Source organism: Rhinopithecus bieti, unplaced genomic scaffold, assembly GCF_001698545.2.
Source record: "Rhinopithecus bieti isolate Rb0 unplaced genomic scaffold, ASM169854v2 scaffold_74548, whole genome shotgun sequence".
Classification (NCBI taxonomy): Eukaryota; Metazoa; Chordata; class Mammalia; order Primates; family Cercopithecidae; genus Rhinopithecus; species Rhinopithecus bieti.
In genome coordinates, this window is record NW_016828873.1 from 788,002 (window position 1) to 811,274 (window position 23,273).

Below are 23,273 nucleotides of genomic sequence, written 5' to 3' on the forward strand. Positions count from 1 at the left end.
ATATAGTGGAATATTATTCAGTAATAAAAAGAAAATGAACCATCAAGTCACAAAAGCACATGGAGGAACCTTAAATAAATATTGCTATGTAAAAGAAGCTCATCCAAAAAGGCTACATATTGTATGATTCCAATTTTACAACATCCTATAAAAGACAAAACTATAGAAGAATTATCAGTGGCTGCCAGAGAATCAAGGCTGCAGAGAAGAAGCACAGGGGACTTTTAGAATAGTAATTATTCTGCGTAATACTTTAATGGTACATTTGTCAAAATGTACAGAATTTTACAGTACAAAGAGTCAATCCAGTTGCATGCAAATTTAGAAAATCATTTAGGAAATCAAGGAAATCTCAGGAAGTAATTCAGACTTTGACACAACAACCTAACTGCATTACAAATGTATGAAATAATCTCACAGAGGGGTTATGAAAAAACTGTTCACCTAAGTAGTTTATGTAAATTTCCTTAGATATTATCTGACATGCTTTCACTGTTCTAGTATCCCATCCAAGATATTACAGTACATTTTGCTGTCTTGTATTTTGAGGTTCCTCTTAGCTGTGACAGTTCCTCAGGCCTTCCTTGTTTTTGGTGACCTTGAAGGTTTTCAGTTCTGGCCAGGTATTTTACAGATTCTCCCAATATTGAAGTTGGTTCTACGTTTTCCTCGTGGTGAAACTGGAGTTATAGGCTATTAGAATGAAGACCACAAAGGCAAAGGGTTATCCTCATAACATCATATCAATAATATTATCAATGATTTATACACTCAACATGGTATGTGACTGCTGATATTGACCTTAATCACCTGGGAGGTGATGTTATCAGGTTTTTCTGATAACTGTAAAGTTATATCTTTTATTCTTCTCCATACTGTACTCTTAAAAAAGGAAGTCACTATGTTAGCCCACACTTAAGAAGTTTGGAGTTATGATCACCCTCCTGGAGGGAAAAATTTACATAAATTATTTGAAATTCTTCTGCATAGGAGATCTGGCTCTTCTCTTTCATTCATTTATTCAATGGTTTATTTATATCAGTATGAATTTATTGACATTTATTTTATACTCTGGGTTATAATTCAATACTACTTTATTTTGTTACTCAAATTGTTCCAGCTTTGGCCTGTGGGAGTTCTTTTCAGTTGACTCCTATTTTCTTTTGACATACTCCCCATCAATGTGGGGTGCTTTTTTCAAAAGGATTTTCTTCCTTTCTGGCTCTACAGTCTGTTTCAGACTGATCTTGTGTATTTCCTGACCCAATCCTACCATAAACCACCATTTCTCCAAGGAGCCCTGTTTCCTTTTATTAGAGAATGGTAACCCAAACCAAGATCTGGATGTCAGGTGTGCTTGTTGCTGCTGGGGTGTCAGGTCTTTTAGGCAATCTCAGCTGAAAGAGCACAGAAATATGTCTGTGTACTAGTCTATGTGTATACATGTTTCTATAAATATCTCTACATGTAGATCTGTGCTTGTCTGTATTAAGCCAAATATGAGTTCATATTGATGCCTCTAACTCCATTTTCACATGGATCATTCTAGCTGTCTCCCTTTGCTTGTCTGTAAATTCCAGTTCCAACAGTGAGAAACCTGACTTCCACTCTCTGCCATTTATTCACTTGTTTAAAGTCAGTATACATATATAGCAGTATTAGACTATTAACCCATACTCCTATGGGAAACAACTTTATCTGTTTAAGTACAGTACTTATACCTATTTCCTTTTGTTTTTAGTTTTTCAGAGTCTTGTTTCCAAAACTACTTAGGTGAACAGTTTTTCCCCAACCCCTTCTGGGAGATTATTTCATACATTTGTAATGCAGTTAGATTGTTGTGTCAAAGTCTGAATTACTTCTTGGGATTTCCTTGATTTTCTAAATGATTTTCTAAATTTACATGCAATTGGATTGACTCTTTGTACTGTAAAATTCTGTACATTTTGGCAAATGCACCATTAAAGTATTATGCAGAATAATTACGATTCTAAAACTCTGCTATGCTTCTTCTCTGCACCCTTGATCCTGTGGCAGACACTGATAATTCTATGTCTCTATAATTTTGTCTTTTATAGGATATTATAAAATTGGAATCATACAATACGTAGCCTTTTTGGATGAGTTTCTTTCACATAGCCAAATTTATTTATTTAAGATTCCTCCATGTGCTTTTGTGACTTGATAGTTCCTTTCTTTTTATTACTGAATAATATTCCATTATATAGATGTACCACAGTTTGCCTAAACACTCACCTACTGAAGGACACCTTTGTTGCTTTCAGTTTGGGGCTATTGTATTAGTTTCCTAGGGCTACTGTAACAGTACTACAAACTGGGTAGCTTAAAGCAACATAAATTTATCCTCTTATAGCTCTGGAGGCTAAAGTCTGAAATCAAATGTTAGAAGCACCTTGCTCCCTCTGAGACTCCACTTGGAATCCTTACCTGCCTTTTCCTGGCTTCCAGTGGTGTCTTTCAGTCCTGGGTGTTTCTTAGCTTGCAGCTGCATCACTCTAGTCTCTGCCACTATCATCACATGATGTTCTCACTTTATCTGTCTACCTCTCTTCTAGTCTTCTTCTAAGGACATCAGTCATGTTGGAGTACATTTACCCTAATGATCCCATCTTAACTTGATTACATCTGCAAAAACCCTATTTACAAATAAGGGCACATTCACAGGTACTGAGGGTTAGGACTCTGACATACCTTGGGGATACAACTCAACCTATAATGTCTACTATGAATAAAACTCTGATATGTGATTAAAAAAACACTTGGTTAATACCACTTTTATTGAGTAAAATTGGTTTACAATGGATTTTTTTAAACATAGTAAGTGCTCAATAAATATTTGTGGAGTAAATAGTTGTTATGTTTCAAGAAACATGGTATAGATATCCTTGTATTAACATGTGGTAGAAGAAAGATTATGCTAAACAATGTGCCCACATTGTTCTCTTCTTTTTCCCCTTCTTTACACTGTCCCTAGCTTTTACATATTCAGTCTTTCACTTTGAATTAAGTGTTCAGAAATTTCCTCCTATGTAAATTTGCCCTATGAAATTAACTTAGAGTCTGATCAATATGTAAAATAGCACTAGATTTAGGTGTAAACATGCTTTCATATTTCCTCGGGACGGTTTAGCTGTCTTCCATATTTGAATGTTCAATTCTTTAACCTACTTTTTTTCACAAACTGCATTCATTACTTAGGGCACCAAAAGATTACTTTCCTTTATTATTGATTCAAAACAGTGATTGCAAGTTATTTTACTGTGCATGTGTTATTTGTTGTGTTTATTAATAAAATGTCATCTTTTATTTTATTTAATATTTTTGCCTTAACAATAAACAGTAAAATTTCTGAAAAAGAAGGTACTCATTCATCTAGTATTAGATCGTATTGGTTTCTATGGTTAGCACCCTTTATCAGTCATTTAGTGTCTTCCTAGTTTAATGAAAAGTAGTGATTCCTTCAAAGTTTCAATGCAACATGTTAAGTAGATTGTCCTATATTTCCTGGTTTTTGTCTTCAGAAGAGTTCTATTAAAAGCAAAAGCCAAGGCAGTGTACTTTTAATGATAACAGTATGGAACACAGCAGTATGAGATACAGTCATGCTGTATCCCATTAGCGTGACTATTTGGAGTTGAATGGTTTGGCTGGAACATAAATTTTACTGATTTTAGAGGTAACCGAGGTAAAGTTAGTTGTCCCTAGCCTTAAGATAGGACAATTAACAAATATTAAAATTTACTATTTTTTCCAGTTTTTTCATTTACTGATTTATCCAATACGTATTTATTGAGGGCCGTAAGTCTATATATCTGACAATATTCTAGGCTCCAAGGCTGCAGTAGTGAACAGAAGAGACCACAATCCTTGATACTGTGAAATTTGCACTTCAGTGGCGTAAGACTGACAAAAACCAAATAAATAAGTAAATCATGTAATTGTGAGCTGACAAAAAGTGCTATAGAAGAAAGCAAAACAAGAGTAGCAGAGAGCAGCTGGACCGTGAGGATATCACAGTGAATAATATTTTGACAAAGAAAATAGCAAGTGCAAAGACCCTGAAGCAGGAGTGTGCCTATAGTGTTTGAGATACTGTAAACTGTCCAACATAACTGAAGTGGATTGAGTAAAACAGGGCAAATTAGGAAAGGTGTCAGGGGTTTTACTATAAGTATCTCTCATTCTTACAATCATACTACATAGTAGCTATTAAGCCCATTAGGACACCTTAAGCAAATGACAGCCTAGGGTACATACTAAAAACACAGCTACAAGGGGATACAACTGAGATTTAAACCAAGTTTATCAGATTCTAAACCTCCCACAAGCTCACATCAGCTTATTTATTCCAAAAGATAAACACTGAGGAATTTAAAAGGCCAGTTATTATTGCGTTGGTGGCTTAAAATCAGCCACAGTGGAAGTAATTTCATCACGGAATTTGGCAAACACTACAAATCAGGGTTTGGGAGGATTTATTTTTTTTTAAAAAAAAGTTAGTCCTAAATAATAAAAGTTTTCATTCTACCTTTAAAATTTTTTCAAAGTGAAATGTTTATAATTTCAACCACTATCCCACTCTTGTGACTAAAATCTGCCAAGGCAGGAATGACTGATATGTAACCTAGATTAACCTCATTGTGTAGTCCTTTTAGTTCTCCACGTAATTGTCCTGATAATTCCCAGATGGATGACTCTTTTCTCTACATTCAGAATTCTTGGAACCTTAAAATACTTATTTTACTTTAGGCAAATTAGTGAGAGCAGAGTGCTAATGAGGCTGAGTTTATGGTTCAATCTCAACACAATTCAGTTTGCTTTGCACAGAGACCAGCTCTATACAACAAGTAATTATGTCTGGTCAGATGGTCTCAAATTTGTAGTTTTGAATACAAGGAGAGAAAATGAAATTACCTCAACAAATTAAGCAACACCATTGAAATAATCAGTTGCGGGTTTGCCGCAATAACTTTTTCACACAGGTGATGCATTATTATTATTGTGTTTCTGTCTTTAATTTTCCTTATCCATTATTCTTTTAATATAGCTGAAGAATAAATATTTATATTCAGCATTAATTTTTAAATGAGTAGTGTCAGTGAATCCAGATTCTGGCTCTGGCCCACAATTAGTTGTGTATCTATAAATGCATCATTTAAACTTTCTAGGTCTCTAATTTCTCACTTGTAAAGTGAGGGGGTTATATTATCTAATTACCACATTTTTTCAAGACCTACATTTTATGATTTCATGATTATTCTAAGTAATTGAATAGTAGACATTGATGAGCAGAGTGTTTTTAGTGACCTCACTCTACATGATCCAGCTTCCACTAGGTTATATTGCAACAAAAAACAAACCCAAAGTCTTAGTGTTAAAACAACAAGGTGCATATCTTGTTCCCACCATATATTGTGTGCAAGTTGGCTTCAGCTCTGCCTCATTTGTATGCTTAATTGCTATAGTGAATGTTTGTTCTGTCTCCTCAAATGAATATATATATTGAAGCCCTAATCTCCAAAGTGGTGGTATTAGGGGGTGGGGCCTTTGGTAGGTGATTAGGTCACAAGGGTGGAGGCCTCACACATGGGATTAGTGCCCTTGTAAAAGAGATGTCCAATAAATTCCTTACTCCTTCCACCATGTGCGGACACATTGAGAAGATGGCCCTCTACCTATGAACCAGAAAGTTGGCCCTGGACAGACCCCATATCTGCTGGTGCTTTGACCTAGGACTTTCCAGCCTCCAAAACAAGAACAACAACAAAAATTCTCTTGTTTATAAAGCCACTTAGTCTATGATAGTTTGTTTTGGCAGCCTAAATAGATTAAGACATTCATTTTAGGACACAATCTGAAGGGGCAATCCCCTTTAGAGATGCTGTTTTAATGGCAGAGGGAAAAGGGTAATGGAGGAAGTATACAATAGCTCTTAAAAGCTTCAGCTTAGCTTTGATATACCTCAGTTTGGCTCACCTTTCATTAACAAAAGCAGGTCATGTGGCTAAGCTTGACATCAATGGACTAAAGTCCATATTCAGGCATAAAATATTTGGAACAAATAATGTTTTCTACTCCATCTTTTTTCTTCTTTCCAGCTTCCAGGGATCAATTTATAAACAAATTTCTTTAAATAACCATTAAAATAAATATTAGAAATTTAAAAGACTTGACAAAAATATTATTTCAGCGACTATATATCAGCTAAAATGAGCAAGGTCCACTGTTCTCCAAGCATGTACACTCTAGTGGGGTGGGCATATGTGTAAAGACTGTACAGACATTTTTGCCTAAGAAAATCATCATACTTTTTTAAATGATGTCAGAGGTCTGTGCATGGATCTGGCTACTATTTTCACATGTAGATAGAGGTAGAAATTTTATTCTGAAAAATAAAACTGTCTTATCTATGAAGAAATGTTTTCTGAAAGAAAATATAATCAAGCTTGCTTCGAAATGATTAGCCCTAATGAAAGTAGTTATATTTTGAGGTTAAGGTCAACTTAGATTTGGCAAACAGCATACACAGTTTGTAGATTAGGAATTCCTATTTCTCTCTAACCTCATTTCACTTATCGTTAGCACCTATACCAGAGGTTGGGTAAGGAAAGAGAGGAAAAATGAAATGTAAAGCTTTACATTTTATGTATCAGTGCCTGAAAATTACATCAAACACAATATTGCAAGGAGCTATTTAATACTTTCACAGACTAGGACCCTTAAAAGAAGCCTTCACAGCCTACCCATTATAGTATTGACTGTATTTCTACAATTTATCCTAAAGTAATCATAAAATAATTAAAGCATTACTTTCTGTAATTATAAACTCAATTATAGATGTAAATATAAATTGCTTTCTCTTCACTAACCTCATTATATCAAATTTTTTTGTTGTTTGTTTTCTGGCTTTTTTTTTTTTTTTTAACAACCCCTCTGTGGAGCAACTGAAATCAGGAAATATATGTGCTGTTTAATTCTTTCTGCTCAGCTGCTTCAGCTAGCAGGCTAGCTATATGAACTGCTTGAAGTTCAGAATAGCTCTAGAACTAAGGCAAAGTTTGCATAAACGTAGTTTTTTCTGTAGGCTGGGAAATATGCAATTGTGTCTATATAGAGGGACTCAATGTCAATAGTGAAAGCAGCCTACTGCTCCCTACCCTTTTATTCTCATATTCTTTGTTTTTGGAGATAATACATCTCTAAAAGTTTTTTTTTAAATTAGAGTAGTCTATGATTCATGCTTTCCTTGCCTACCAGATACAACTAATCTCTGTTACCCCGTTTCTCTATGTCAGACATTAAGCTGAATGTTTTTACAAGTTTATCTCATTTAATTCAAACCTTGTGATGAAAATTTTATTATTTCTATTTTGCAGATATCTAAGGCTTGGAGTGCACAAGTAAAGCCACTGAATTGTTGATTTAGATGCTTAAATTATTTTTTAATGTGAGTAGTTTTCACAGAACCATATCACAAGGTCAGAATTTGAAAAAATCAATGTCATTATTCATAAGACCATGGACAATTTAAAACTTTTGGTCCTTCTGAATTAAATAGCCTTCTATAGATACAGCATGGAAACTCTGCATCCAGACTTTTGGCTTTATAAAGGGAAGCATTAATGTAAATATAATTGTTAATCGTAAATCAGAAAAACATAAGGGAGAGAGATGCAGTGAAAAGATCGTCAATCAAGCTTGTAAGTAGGTTCCATCTGTGAATAATAATCTATTTCTCAAACAATAAGAAATACAGGTTTTAAAGATAATTTAGCATGTATTCATCACCAGCTACATGTGCTGCAGGTATAATTTCAAATATCAACATACTATATACCCTCAAAGGGAATTTGTTGTGTGACTGATGATAGAATTTCAGAGAGCCATGAGCTTTGGGAATAAACTGGCTTTAAAAAATCCAGATATCATACCAAACATGTATTCTATGAAGTACATTTCTTTAAGGCATTTTTTTTAAAACTCTAAAAGGTAGTAATTCATACTGGAATTGCTTAGATTATAGATTGTCACAAAAATATATTTTATTAGTTCTTAGGGTCAGTTGTAGTCCTTGCCATCAATATAACTATTTTTTTAAAGAAGGATAATTTTTATTATGTCCTTTTCCTAGTGGATATTTCACTGTTAATTGTTCATGGCTGGTAAACTCATATTTATTAAGACTCAAACATTTATTTAATTCACTATGCTTTTGTTGTTTCCTGACATATATAATCATATTTTGTAAAGTACATTGGTCAGTGAGATTGTATATATGACATTGGATTAAAAAATTTAATGCATAAAATAAACACATCGGGGGGGCGGTCATTTAAGTGATGGGTTTCTGTGCTCCAACTCCTGATGCTGTGAGTTCATTGTTCCTGCGTTGTACCAAAAAATCAATTTAAAAATAAGTCTTATGTAATTGTGATGCATGTCATTTACAGGCTAGGTTTTAAGAGACACTAATCCGTAAGTTAACAAAAGGAAAGTTGGTAGATGATTGATTCTTAAAGTGTGGCAAAGACTGGTGTGAGGGAAAAAGTGGAAAGAGCAGAAGTGGGAAAAAGGCAAGAAGCAATCAAGGGCACAGTGGATTTGGGACTTAATAGAAAAATGAAACAGTGGGAAGTGATGTGAGATGAGGGTGTATTGGCAGTGTCCACATAATTAAAGGCTTTATATGCTATAATTAATTATCTTATACTAGAGTTTTCTTGTAGTCAGAGGTTCCCAAATGTTGTGGCCTGTAGAGAGAGGATAATATCTGCGCACCATACTTGCTCATGTAGTCAAGACTGTTGACAACCAGAGGTGATCACTTGTGGCTTTTGCAGCTCTGGCACCCTTTAGCCTACTCTTCACATGTTGGGAAGTGCCATGAAGGGGGTTTGAAAGCCACTGAAGGACTTTAAGTAGAAACCCTGGCGTGCTCAGACTTGACCAGAATGAGAAAGGAATAAAGAAGGGTAAGCAAGGCTGTAGTTAAAGAGACCTAGCATGAAATGATGGAGACCTCAAACAGTGTGTTCCTGGTAAGGGCGAAGCAGAGTGGGCTTAGATACTTCAGGGGAACATTAACTTATTGTTTAATGAGAAATGGGTGAGAGCAAAAGGGAGGATAGTGAAGGATGACTTCCAGGCCCCTAGTTTATGTATCTTGAATAACAGTGTGGCATTATCTAAAATAGTAATGCACGGAAAATGTAGGATGAATTGTTACAATTTAAATCTCTTTATTTTGAAATATCTGAGGTACATTCAAGTGAATATATCCAGCAGGTAGTTGGATATATCCTTCCAAAGTTCAAAGGGGAGACCCAGTTAGAAGATAAAGAATTGGGTCCTTACTTATAAATTCAGTAACTATCAAGTCCATCCTCTGGACTACTTATTAGAATAAGAAGAGAGAACACAAAAAATCTAGAGAGAAGTTCTATAAAATGATTTTACACTATGGATTCAAGGCTTAAATATGAATGTTCCTACTCATTGGTCCAGTAACCCTTCTAGGAGAAATAGTTGAAAAATGAGAGCAAAAAATAGCAGGTAAAGGAAGCCCTATGTTATGTATAATAATGAAAAATTTGAAATAACCTTAATGTTATTAATCAAATTTGCAAGTTTATACTAATAAAATGTTTGAAACATAAATTGTGTTGCTTTGAGATCAAAGAAATAAACATAATCCAGTAATCAAAAGTAAATTAAAGCAATTTAAATACTTCCTGCAGTCTCTTAAGAAAGACACACATATACACACATATACAATCAGAATATAAGGCACAGAGAAATATTCTTTCTCCATTTTATGTTCTCAATATCTTGGAAAAATATTATTTCTCCATTGTTATGTTCTCAATGTCTCTCACTACTTCGTAAGGTCTAACCTCTGAAAAGGTTGGACCCTTCTCTTGAAATTCTCATAGGTTCTTTTTCTTCTCTCAGAAATTAAATCTCTCACTTCTTTCTTTATTAGCATCCCCTCTCCTAGGCTCCCAAATTTGTTTATTTTCTTTCTAGTTATCTTGATTCTGCATCACAAAGAGCCCAGGAATAAAGTTAGTGAAGACATATTTTAAATGGTGTATGGAAGATGAACAAACAGAGCCAAATGTACTCCTGTGGGCAAGGAAGGGGAAAGAATCTCAACACTTGCTCAAAAGGTCATTTTGTTTTCCATAAAGGTTAAGCAAAACAGATAAATAAATAAAATGAAATAAAAATAAACACATCAGGATATCAAATCTTATGTAATCTATAATATGCAATTTGTCATGTAAAAAATATGCTTGGAAAAAAACAAAGAAAAATGCTGGAGGGAAACATTTTAGAATTTTTTTTTCTTTTTTTTTCCTATGTTTTTTCTGGGGAACAGATGGTATTTGGTTACACGAGTAAGTTCTTTAGTAGTGATTTGTGAGATTTTGGTGCACCCATCACCTCAGCAGTATACACTGAACTCAATTTGTAGTCTTTTATCCCTCACCCCATTCCCACCCTTTTCCCCTTGAGTCCCCAAAGTCCATTGTGTCATTCTTATGCCTTTGAATGCTCATAGTTTATCTCCCACTTATGAGTGAGAACATACAATATTTGGTTTTTCATTCCCGAGTTACTTCACTTAGAATAATAGTCTCCAATCTAATCCAGGTTGCTGCAAATGCCATTAATGTGTTCCTTTTTATTTTTATTTTTTTTTTTTTGGCTGAGTAGTATTCCATCATCTGTCTATCTATCTGTCTGTCTATCTATCTATCTAGATATACCACAGTTTCTAGAAATTGAATAGCAATTATCACTGGACATCGAAATTACAAGGGATTGCAATATTTTTCTTTAATCTTGTTATAGGTTCTACATTTTCTATAAGTAGGCAAAAAATCTTCAATAAACCTAAAACAGGATATTATTTATTTTAAATTAACTTTATTTTAAAAATAATTTAGTTATTCAAACAATAAATTTTAAGTCACAGAGCTACTAACAGAAGTAGCTGTATATAGACAAAAGTATTAAGTAAATATTCGCTATTTTAAATACCAAAAGTTATATTAGAAAATACCAGTTTCAAAATACTCAAGAAAGGATAGTTTATTTCAATTATAAGCTATGTGTGTTTCAATCATTTTACTTAAATTCTATGTTTTCTTACCTGCAAACTGGTAATAATTATTTTAAACTGCATAGGAGTGTTGTATGAAAAATGAATGTGTGACACTCTACTGTGTCTTAACTTGATTTGATCGACAGTCAGACTTGAGATTCACAGTAGACTTCATCAAGCACCAATTGTACTTGCCTTGAAGAAAATGCATAGGACCAGTGTCATAGCATGCACAACGACAACACAACAGAGGTCTCATGATTCTCAGACACAGCCTTGGATGTCCCAGTCATTCTGCATCCTGGGTGTGTGTGTGGCCACAAGGAATAAAGTTGATTGAATACAACTTCAGCTCAGGAAAACCATCAGCTCTGAGATCCTCCCTTCAGTTTTTATATCAAGCCGTGTGTATGTGACTGAGTAATCACATCTAATCAGGTTTATGTGATTAGCCCCATTTCTTCAGGGCAGCTCCATTTCATTAGTTCCCAATTACTCGCCAAACAAGCTTGACAATGAGTTACACACGCTTAATCGTTTCCATGGAACTCTCATTTCTTTTGCATCAATATAGGTAAATATCTATTCTTCAGTTGCTGCTGCAAATCAAAGGTCTAGTCTTCAGGCATTTCCAGAGAGGAGGCCAAAGAAAGAGCTGTTAGTCCTTTTTTGGTATATAAAATGCTCAGGATAGTGCCTGACACGTAGTAAGCAAACAAAAACCTCACAGAATCATTGAATTTTTTTCAAAAGTGGCAAATAAAGTGTGTATTCTGATACTGTAATTTAAATAGAACAAAGGAATCCACTGCTTGGCTGTAATATCTTTTCTTCATTGATAATTTTCAAAATGATTGTTGCTAAAATCAGAGGTTATCCCTATGCCTCTGTCAAATTCCTTTCACAGCAAATAAAATTAAATCCTATGATGTCCTTGAAATCATGTTGGGTTACAGATCAGTGGTTATCACAGATGACTTTAAATATTCATTACAGGAATATTGAGGGATGATGGCAAGTCGTGGTCTTGAGAGTCATTGCTGACATGGGCTGTTGGAGTGTGAGTTGGTCATTGAACTGTGAAGGATCATTCATGTCAACACGAAAGTCCCCTTGATTAGGAAGTTACCTAGTTGGTAACTGGGAATATTGGTTGAAGGAAGTGAAAGGGTAGTGAAAAGAGAAGTTGGTCCAAGAGCATGGCTTATAAGAGGATTGTGCAAGAAGATGGTAGCTAAACTACTTTTTACAATAAATAACCATGAATTTGGGGGTCAGAGAGTGAAATAGAGAGATGATGGGGACAGAAATAAGGGATAAGAGAATAGATGAGGCAACTTGGTAGAAGGCCTCACCCTTTAGAGAAAAGCCAGTAAAATACTCCTCTCAGTGGGATGTACAAGATACTAGTTATAAGAATGTCAAATTCTTGGCCGGGCGCGGTGGCTCAAGCCTGTAATCCCAGCACTTTGGGAGGCCGAGACGGGCGGATCACGAGGTCAGCAGATCGAGACCATCCTGGCTAACACAGTGAAACCCCGTCTCTACTAAAAAAAATACAAAAAACCAGCCGGGTGAGGTGGCGGGCGCCTGTAGTCCCAGCTACTTGGGAGGCTGAGGCAGGAGAATGGCGTAAACCCGGAGGCGGAGCTTGCAGTGAGCTGAGATCCGGCCACTGCACTCCAGCCTGGGCGACAGAGCGAGACTCCGTCTCAAAAAAAAAAAGAAGTCAAATTCTCATTTTTAACACATCAATGTTACTGCTTATAAAGCCTCTCTGCATTGCCAGATCTTCAGTTCAATTTATTACTTTTATAGTTTTGGGGAGTAGAATGGTAGCAAATATTACAACTGGGCTATGAACAGATATAACATGACTCACATTGGCCTCTCTGTTGAAGTCAATGTGACAGAAACAGCTGTTCTTGAGGCACCGCAGTCCCGACGTTTGATGTGGTGACTGACAGCAAAGTGAGTCTGGTGAAGCATTCTGTGCAGCAGTGGAGCACAGGTGGATGACTCAGGACACTAAGCTCCTTCTCCCGTATTTACCAAGGAAGGCCATGCCAGGGGAAACACACATGCTGATTAAATATTGAAAGAGAATCATCTGGATAGAGTTGAAACATTCTCGATAAATATTAATTTTTAACCATTACTAGTTAATTTATTTAGTTATTCCCTGAATTTGAGCAGAATCTCTTTCTCTCTCCTTTTTTTAAATCCTTGGGCTTGTGTGTGCTCTCAAGACTTAGAATGTGAGGTCACAATGTTTCCTGTGATACAGACTTGAAAGAGTATAGGCCTTTCTCTGTACTCATTGTAGCTCAGTACTATTCCTAGCTTCTTAGCCCCTTCATGGCTTTCTAAAGGAAAAAAAAAGCTAATTATTGGTGTTTCAGGACTGGGCAAAGCCAAGAATAAAGGGATTTTTTTTCCTTCCTGTGGCATCAGTTTGATGGCTTGTTTTCTAGATAATAGAGAGAAGGTTACCTATCAAAGGGCACAGTCTTTTCCCAATAGCAATAGTAACAATCCCATTTATTGAGAACTGAATACCTAGAAACTCTGAATCTTATAAAACTCCTGCAAGGTACCTGTTATCTATACTTTAAAATAGTGCACAATTATTCTCATGGAAGTTAAGTGATTTGACAAGTTGACAAAGTAAGTGACAGAGCTAGAACAGAATTGAAACCTCTTGTTATTCCCACTAAACCACTTATAGGTCTTGATAACCACAGACCTTAGAAAACTAAACATTTACTAATTGTTTATTTGTAATTTATCTTCCTAATAATAATGTAACAGATTTCAACTTTCTGTCCAAATTATTCTAATTACTAGAAGGCCTATACACCTGTAACGAAACATGAATTTTGAAATATACTTGCACAGAATATAATAAAGTTTTCTTAGAGTTAATCTTCAGTACTAATGTAGGCGCTTGGTATCTGAAGACCACTGGCTACCTTGGATGACCTCTAAATGCACCCTCCAGCTCTGTGATTTTATCAAGAAATCACTGACATAGTTACCATGTTTTGCATCATAATTTCATAAAATTTTTGTTTATATCTGTAATTTAATGCAAAGCCATATGTTTATCAGAAATAATGGATATTTGATTATTTAAGCATTTGAGTTATATTGTTTCATTCAAGGGAAAAGAAAACTATTTTGAATTCTATTAATTTTCTGCTTCATAGAGAATTAGACATTTATGAATAAAAAGTTCATAAAAGAAGTTCTCAAAGTAAACTTAGGTTGATAGATTCATTTAATGCACAATTCTTATATACGTGTGAAATTTCAAAAATTCTTATTTGTATCATATATTCATAGGTCACAGGAGAGGTAAAATGAGTATCTGGAATATGTCCTGAATACATAAGAGCTAATTAGAAAATAAAGTAATATGTTACATTTTAGAAATCAGAAAGGCAGAATATGATAATAAAGGGTTTAGTTTGATAAACCATAAGGTGAGAATCATAAGTGGTTCTGGCCCTTGGATCTGCAAAATAGTTTCACCTACTGTAACCTGACTAATATATCCCTTCTGGTAGCCCGCTGCCACATCCAAAATTTTCTTCTCAGAGTTTGTCATTTTTGTGAATTCAGGCTCTTCAGAATGTTTCAATTACAAAAGACGGTTTTACATTAACCCATCAACATAGATTTACTTTCAGTTTCCTAACTTAAAGTAGGGACTTGAAACAAAAAGAGCTAAAATAGGTCAATGGTGGAGAGTTTGGGGGAGATTGTTAAGGATATGAAATTGAGGATGGTGGTCTTTGTAACAGCATCCCTAATTCACCCCACAGGGGCATGGAGGCACTGACTTCTTGCAAGGGAGAGAGGCACTAGGGAAAGAAGATGTTGGAGACAGTAATAAAGCAAAATTTTCTCATGTGCAGTTTATCCAAGGATGGCTCACAAATAGAATTATTCTACTCATGAAAGAAAAAGAAATACAACTAACCAAATGATCCACCTGAAATTATTTCCTCCTTAGCTACACAAACAGGTAAAAAGAAATCCATACATTACATTTTACAATTTTATTCTGAAGAAGTGTCCACTTTTGAGCAAGATGGAGTAGGTGGGACTGGATTCACCCTCCAGCCTGAAGCAATAAAAAAAAAAAGAAACCTGGCAACACATATAAAACAATGATTTTCAAGGCATCAGCTATCAGATAATGAAGAGTAGTCATCCCTAAAAAACAAACAAGGTGAGCCCTATTGCTTGAACTTACTACCATGAAAGAGTTTCCAGGCAACAGCACAGGGAGAGGGATTCGTGGAGAGCCCAGTGTTTGAGGAGACCCAGACAGATGAAATTCATGGAACAGAGTACCTGAGAGGAGAGCTGCACAGAGACAGACCAGAGATCTGCAGAAGCTTCCTTTTAGTATTCAACGGAGTTTATATCAGCACATGCATGTGAGGAAAGTTCCCAAGACCTGGGAAAGAATAAAGCTGAAATGATTAGAGATAATAATGCCCAGCACTCATAGAGGGTTAAGAATGGTACCTGTGTCCAGTAGCCAGACTGAATAACTTCATGATTTATGAAACATTTGGTAGGATATTGCTTCGGTAGTTACAAATATTTTCCTCCAGATTCAGTATGCTCTTGTGCTGCTTAACAAATCTTAAAAGCAAGACCTAAAAGAATCAAACTGTTTCTAAACAACTACATTCCAGAACAAAGATCAAGAAGGCATACATGGAAACAGGAAAATAAGACCCAAATGAGGAGAAAAATCAATCAATCAAAACAGATCATAAATTGATCCAGATGTTAGAATTACCAGATAAGGACACTAAAAGTTATTACAACTGTATTCCAGATGTTCAAAAAGTTAAGTAGAAATATGAGATATGAGAAAGATTCAAATCAAACTTATAGAGACAGAAACTACAAGGTATAAGATGAGACGTACATTGGAAGGGACGAATGGCAAGACGTTGAAGAGAAGGTTAGTGATTTGAAGACATAGCAATGGAAATGATCCAAAAGTAAACACAAAGAGAAAAAAAGGATTAGAAAATAAAGCAAAGCAAAGCAAACAAAACACCCCCAAAACTGTGACAACTTTACAAAGTCTAAGATATGCAACATTGGACTCCCTAAAAAAGGGAGTGAGAATAAAAGATTTTGAAGAAATAATGGCTAAACTTAAACAGGATGAAAACTATGAATACATAGATTAAAAAAAGAAAAATATCTTGAATTTCCAGGCACCAGCATGGGGAGAGTGATCCATGGAAAGCCTAATGTTTAAGGAGACTCAGTCAGATGAAATTCACAGGACAGAGTACCTGAGAGGAGAGCTGCAAAGAGACAGACCAAAGACAGACCAAAACAAAACAAAACAAAACAAATAAATCCCAAGCACAAGAAACACATAAACAAAAAACCTTACACATTTTCTTTCTTAATTATATCTCTTACTTTTCTGTCATTCTGTCAATAAGCAGGAAATATTTTCCTGAAATATAATTATCTTCTCTAATTCTTGAATAATATTTTCTTTTTGAAAATATTTTGTCTGTCTTTTTTCTTCTATGGAAAAGTTGTGCTCTCATTTCACTCTAATTTTGGTTCCTCTGTAGGTGCTCCCTATTTTCTTTGTGGTTTCTTAATGCATTTTCTTTATCTTCAGTGTATTTTGATGTGCCGCCATTGGGGATTTATATTTACTGTGTCTTTATTTTTCAAAATGTTATTTATGATTCTTAAGACTTTTTGAGCTTCTTGAATGTGAAGTTTCACAAACCTCATGGGTTTGGAGAAAATTTGAACCATTTATCACTTTGAATATGGTCTCTTCACCATTCTCTCTGTTCTCTCTCTTGGTATTCCTTTTAGATGAATATTGAAGCCTTTTCTTCTATCATTGTCTATTAATCTTACTAACATATTTTCCTTTCATCTATTTCTTTTCAGCTGTGTCTAATATGCTCTAATTTGTTGATTTAGTTTTAAATGTCAGTGCCTACATTTTCCTTTTCAACAGATCTATTTGCCTTTTAAAAATGGACCTATTCTTTTTTATGTAATGTGCTTTATTTTCATATTCTAATTTAAAATTTTATAAAGATATATATCTTACATAGTTATATATCTTCTATATGGATAGTTATATATCTTATGTAGATAATTATACATCGATAGCTATTTAAGTATATAGTTGTTATATAGTTATTTTTATCTAGTTATATAAAAGTTATATTTGTCAGTCTATCTTAAGGGTTGGGGATTTAATCTATCTATTGTTTCTGCTAACTTGTGGCTTGTTTGTTTTTCTTATGACTTAAAATTTTTTATTGTGAGCCTTTCTTCAGGAGGTTTTAAAAAACTTTTATTGTATATATCCTATAGTACATTTTGGAACTGCATCCTGGTCATATCTCTGTAGAATATTTTTTCCTGTGCTTTTGCAAAGTGGCCAAGGATACCACTGGCTCAAAATCAGTTTTTATGTTCCCTTTCTTGTGTGTGTGTGTGTGTGTGTGTGTGTGTGTGTGTGTGTGTGTGTATTTGAAGGGAAGAGGATCTCAAGTCATATGGGTACTGTAAATGGGATAGATGCAGAGTCTCAGGGTTTTGATTTTCTAGAGGTAGGTTGTGAAAGGACAGGAAGTTATTAGCTTCATTGTTGCTCACCACATCCCTGACAGTGGGAAGATTATTTTTTAGGCCTTCTTTTTCCCTGAACAGCTCAGTTTCACATCCCCCAGCTCCTTTCCATGACCATCCAAAACCAAACTCTTGATGCATGGGATCCATTTTTCCCTCTTCTCCTCTTGCCTCTATCAGCCAACAAGACAGACACAGTATGAATGTATATTGAGCGTCATGCTGATTTTCAACTCTTTCATCCCCTGTGTTACCTGGTGATCTCCCTGTCCTTCACTTACATATTTAAATAATATTTGTTGTATTTGATTCATTATTTCTGAGTATTCATAATGTGAGGATTTTAAGTTTACGTACATTTGCCCTCTCACTAAAATAGAAGTTAATTATCCATTCACTAAAGTAAAATATCTGTGTGGAAATGACATGCTTTTACAGGAAATTATGTTTCTTGTGCCTGGCTCTCTGGTACTAAATGCAAATGTATTTTTAATTGTAATGAGCTCTAATCAAGAAAGAATTTTTCTTTAAAACAAATAGCTTTCAAAATGAGAAATGAAACTAAAATATACTGTGGACACTAATCATCTCGATTTTATACTTATATGACAATCTCAGACTAGTCCAACTTTTGTAAGTTTGCATTTGAATAGGTAATAAGTACTAAAAATAATACTTTCAAGACCTAGGATGACAACATTTTAAAACTTAATTAGTAATATTTAAATTTCCATGGAAGATAATTCATTTCTTGGACAATATAGTCTTTTAAAACTCCATTTAAATAAAGATGTTAATAATGAAAATATTTAAATATATAAGTGAGTGGGCATGTGTCTTTTATCCCATTGTAATGAATTGATTTTTACTTTATTCAACACTATGGGATAATAAACATATGGCACTTTGCAAGTAGTTTATTTTAGCTTTTAATTACATTGGGGAATTTAATATTTCAGTATTTCCTTAATTTTCTAACATTAATTGGTTACATGTTTTATCAAATTAATGTTTGTGATTACTGCAAAATCTTATACTCAAAATAGCTTCAAATTACTGTACATGATAAAATTTCATTTGATTTTATCTCAATTCAGTCATCAAAAATTCATGACACTGTTGGATATTAGTTCATGCTGTTATCTTTCCACAGTAAAAGCAGAATTAGCTAGAGATTGTGTATTTATTTCAAGATGCCACATATATTTGTCTTTTCAGTTTCCAGAGTCCTTAGCATGCATAGTGCTTAATATAGCACATTCCTGGACAGCCTGCTATTATTCACTGAAATTTTGGATTGTATATAATGCATTATATATGCATACATGTGTACATACAACATTGCAAGTTTCATTCCATACAGTTCTTTGCTTTCCTGTCTATATTCTCCTGGAAGGCTTGCATTTAAGTTATGACCTAAGTTTGTTTTCCTTGCGTCTTTGGGAGCGGAGTTTTTTTTCATAAATGATATGTAAGAACTCTAAATTCTCATAAAATTATAAACATTTTTCAACCTCTTGGCAGGCTATAGAATTGTTAATCCTTTTTCAATGGTCTTTAAATGCTGTCCTGTTGCCTTCTAGCTTGCAGCTGGCCCAAGGTCTCAGTGAGGGTGGTGCTGGATTGTGTCATCAGGGTGCTAAACACCTGAGTCCTAAGGATCAAAGCTGAAAACCAAAGTAATGTATCAAATCCCAAGAGGCAGGCAAGAGCAAGGGTCAGAAGTATAATAGGGACAACTGAGAGCAGTGTGGGATAGCCAACAGGTTAGAGCAGCTGAACCTGGAGAAGTAACTTGGGGCTTTATCTTGTAGGATAAAGATTCTGGCAGTAAAACATTTTTAAGCCAAGGAAAGAGTGGAACCAGACACTTAAGAACTTCACAGTATCACTGAGTTGTGTGTCTCATCATGTTATATTTTGTAGTTTATATTTCACCGATAATGGAATGGCACAATTCAAGCCTTTGGTTTGTAGCACTGCAGCATTTAATAGCTGAAATATGTTTGAGCAACTTTATTTTGGTCACCCTCCTTTCTTCCACCCACATGATTAAGATTTGTTAATGGAGATATTTGTCAGACTGTACAAGATTGTGAATTAGATTTTCTTTTAAGTGCAGCATATGGCTGAGGATCTAATCTTATTTCTGCCTGAGACCTGGTGTACGTAGGATGATCCTAATAAAGTATTACGTCTTCATAAAGACAAAAGCCAGACTTACTGTGAAACACAGCATCACACAGCTGGAAGAGGGCTACTTTAGTCTCTACTATTAGGTCTAAGAAAGATAGCATGTTAACTATTCTAAGATTTTTTTTTAATTTTCTCTTAAGATGAAGTAATGCATAATCCCTCATTAATAGATTTTATAGACAGAAGAAGGCTGTAAAAATATGAGCACTAGACTGGAGAATCTGAGTTCTAGAACTGTCTAAACTACAAAATACAAACTGCTTAAATCTCTCTTGGACTGTTTCTCAATCTGCAAAATGTAGGCATAAATGATGTTCATAGCTATATTAACAAGAAACACTTTTTCATCACAGGTAAAATAAGGGGCTGTAGAGCCAGACTGCAGGCCTTGAATTCTACCTCCGCTACTTACCAGATGTTTGGCTTCAGAAAATTACTTTTGCAAGCCTCAGTTTCTTTATCTATAAAATGGAAATAATAATGGTACTTATGCTATTTTATGAAGCTTAATTGATATCATCATGGTAAATGATTTAGAAAGTACCGAACTATGCCTGGAATATAGTAAACAGTACATTTTAATTTCTACTTGTATTATTCAATTAGATCACTGAATTTCTTTCATCTTTTCTTGTATCAAAACTGCCTTGCTACAGATCCAGAAGTCAGTTGTATCTCCAGGTAAGAAGAAAGTGATAGACTTCAGAAATAAAGTGAAGTGATTTACCATTGAGACCCCATTTATCTGATATTGGAATCCCAGGCTTTTAGGAACTGATTTGTCTGGTAACCAAGTTGATACGGTTTGGCGGTGTCCCCACCCAAATATCATCTTGAATTGTAGCTCTTATAATTCCCACATGTTGTGGGAGGGGCCTGGCGGGAGATAATTGAATCATGGGGGCAGTTCCCCCATACTGTTCTCATGGTAGTGAATAAGTCTCACAAGGTCTGGTGGTTTCATAGGGGGGAACCCCTTTCACTTGGTCCTCATTTCTCTCTTGTCTGCCACCATATAAGACATCCCTTTTGCCTTCTGTCATGATTGTGAGGCCTCCCTAGCCATGGGAAACTGTGGGTCCACTAAACCTCTTTTTCTTTATAAATTACCCAGACTCAGGTATGTCTTTATCAGCAGGATGAAAACAGACTAATACACAAGTCTCCTCCTTGATTGACTTCCTCTCTTTATTCTCCAGTCCTATTAGGTGTGTTTGTTCTTATTACCTTGTTCTTGCTATATTGGGCTTTTCTAATCCAGAGCTCTAGTTTTCCTATGACTGGGCTACTGAATCTTGTGGCATGGGTCATCTGAAACTCCATCAACTGCTTGCTATAATCTCAATTCTGTCCCGTGTTTGCACCTTGTCCAACATTCCTGATATCCATGCTGTACTCCTTCCCCTTCTAATGATTTTCTTCATGTTGATTACCTGCTCCTAATTGTTCCTTTCTAGATTTAAAAAATATTAAATTGTGCTATTATACATATATTAGTTGTCTTTGGCAGTTAGAGTCCACAAGATTTGTTGGTTAATTGAATGTGTTAAGAAAAGATGAGAAAGGACCAAGATGAACCTGAGGATTCTGGCTTGGTCAATTGTGTGGCCAGTACTTCCATCAGCTTTCTAGCTGAGGTATGGAATATGGCAGGGGGAAAAGTGCTACATGGGAGTGCAGGATGAAAGATGACCAGCTTTAGTATGTTTGCAAGTTGAGTTAGAATGGAGATGTCAGATAGTGTGATAGCCTTCGTGCTGAGGAAAGAGGGATGTGCTAGAGATTACAATTTGGGGGATATCAATCCATACATAGCAAGTAAAGATCTGATGATTGGGGATCACCCAGGGGAGAGTCCACAGGGAAAAAGTAGAGTTCTACACATAAATTAGGTTTCACCAATTAAAAACACTTGGGAGGCAGAAGTGAAGTGGAAATCATTTTCCTCTTTTGACCACATCCACAGGCTTGCATAGTTATGATGACATGAGGATCTTGGCAACAGCATTCCATTGTCCACTCTCTAGCTACCTAAGTGTCAAGAGGCAGTTTTGACAAAAGCAATGCCAACCCTCCCCATTCACCAGTGTTCATTCACTTGCTTAGTGAATGTTCAGGGACCATGGCAATGGTGGCAGTGACACAGAGGCAGTCCTAATCCTTGGATCATAGCTATGACCCTGTGTTTTGTACTCAACAATTCCAGTTTCAGCCTGAGAGTTAGTTCTGTAGTGTTCTGGCAGTCATTTCTGGAAGCCCCTGTAGAGTCCATTCTTCCATTCATTCCAGGGATGCCATTTGCATCTTATTCTTAATACTAAATTTATTTATACTTAAAATACTTAGAGTTGGTTTTTATGTCCTGCTCTGAATCCTGATAGCTAACTTTGCTGTATGCTTGCCAGGTCACTGGGGAACTTTATGTGGTTTCTAAAACATAGTCTCCAATATTTATGGTAATTTCTTAAATAATTTAAGTTTCTTTCTATGTAGAGTCTATTTGTAATGTAATTTTAATACGATTCCATAATTATCCTTGTTGGTGTTCAGTACATGGGAGTCAAGTGTATAAACATATTTGTTAATGAATCAACAGCCTATAATTTCAGGAATGAGGATAGCTATTAGGTGCTATTAAAATAGAGAACACATATATGTTCCAAAAAAAATATGTAATGATACAATGAATTAGAATGTCTGAAGTAGATATAAGAATGTATAATTAACTGTATTTTCTAAAAGGATTTTTTGGAATAATATGACAAAATATTATTTATATATACATATATAGAGAAGAGAAATAATTATGCAGATGACTGCTAATAATCTATAATTTTTTTATGAGCATCCTTTTACAACATTTATCTTGGATTAACCATTACAACACCTGAATAACTATTTGATACTTGCAGTCACCTCCTTAAAGTCTTGATAATCAATATTAACTGCACATGAGCACTTTACATTCTTCTTGAGCTTAAAACTATTCAAATACCTTCAATCCCTGTGAATATTTTCCCAAATTGCAAGGAGTTCTTGCAATCCCTCTATTCTTTATATTGTAAAGAATGTAATACAAAAAGATCTACATAATGTAGTTGATAAGTTACTCACTTTGGAAACTGATATTTGTGATCTAATTGAAAGAAAAAAAAACACAGAAAAGCAAGAACTGAGTAAGCCTGCAACATTATCAGGTTCAATTCTGGGAATATCTTTGTTACAGAATTATAAGGAGCGAAACCAAGGATGGATGGTAGGTGGGGAAAAGGAAGTATAGTGTTCAGTCCTAGTA

General features: G+C 35.0%; 1 long non-coding RNA gene across 1 annotated transcript; it reads right to left on the reverse strand.

Annotated features, from left to right (window-relative positions):
• Positions 1-477: 477 nt before the first annotated feature.
• Positions 478-13,298, reverse strand: LOC108523857 (uncharacterized). The gene is made up of 3 exons (XR_001883910.1): positions 13,014-13,298; positions 11,180-12,271; positions 478-693 (listed from the first exon to the last, which is right to left on the reverse strand). It is a non-coding gene; the product is annotated as an uncharacterized LOC108523857 (long non-coding RNA).
• Positions 13,299-23,273: the final 9,975 nt, after the last annotated feature.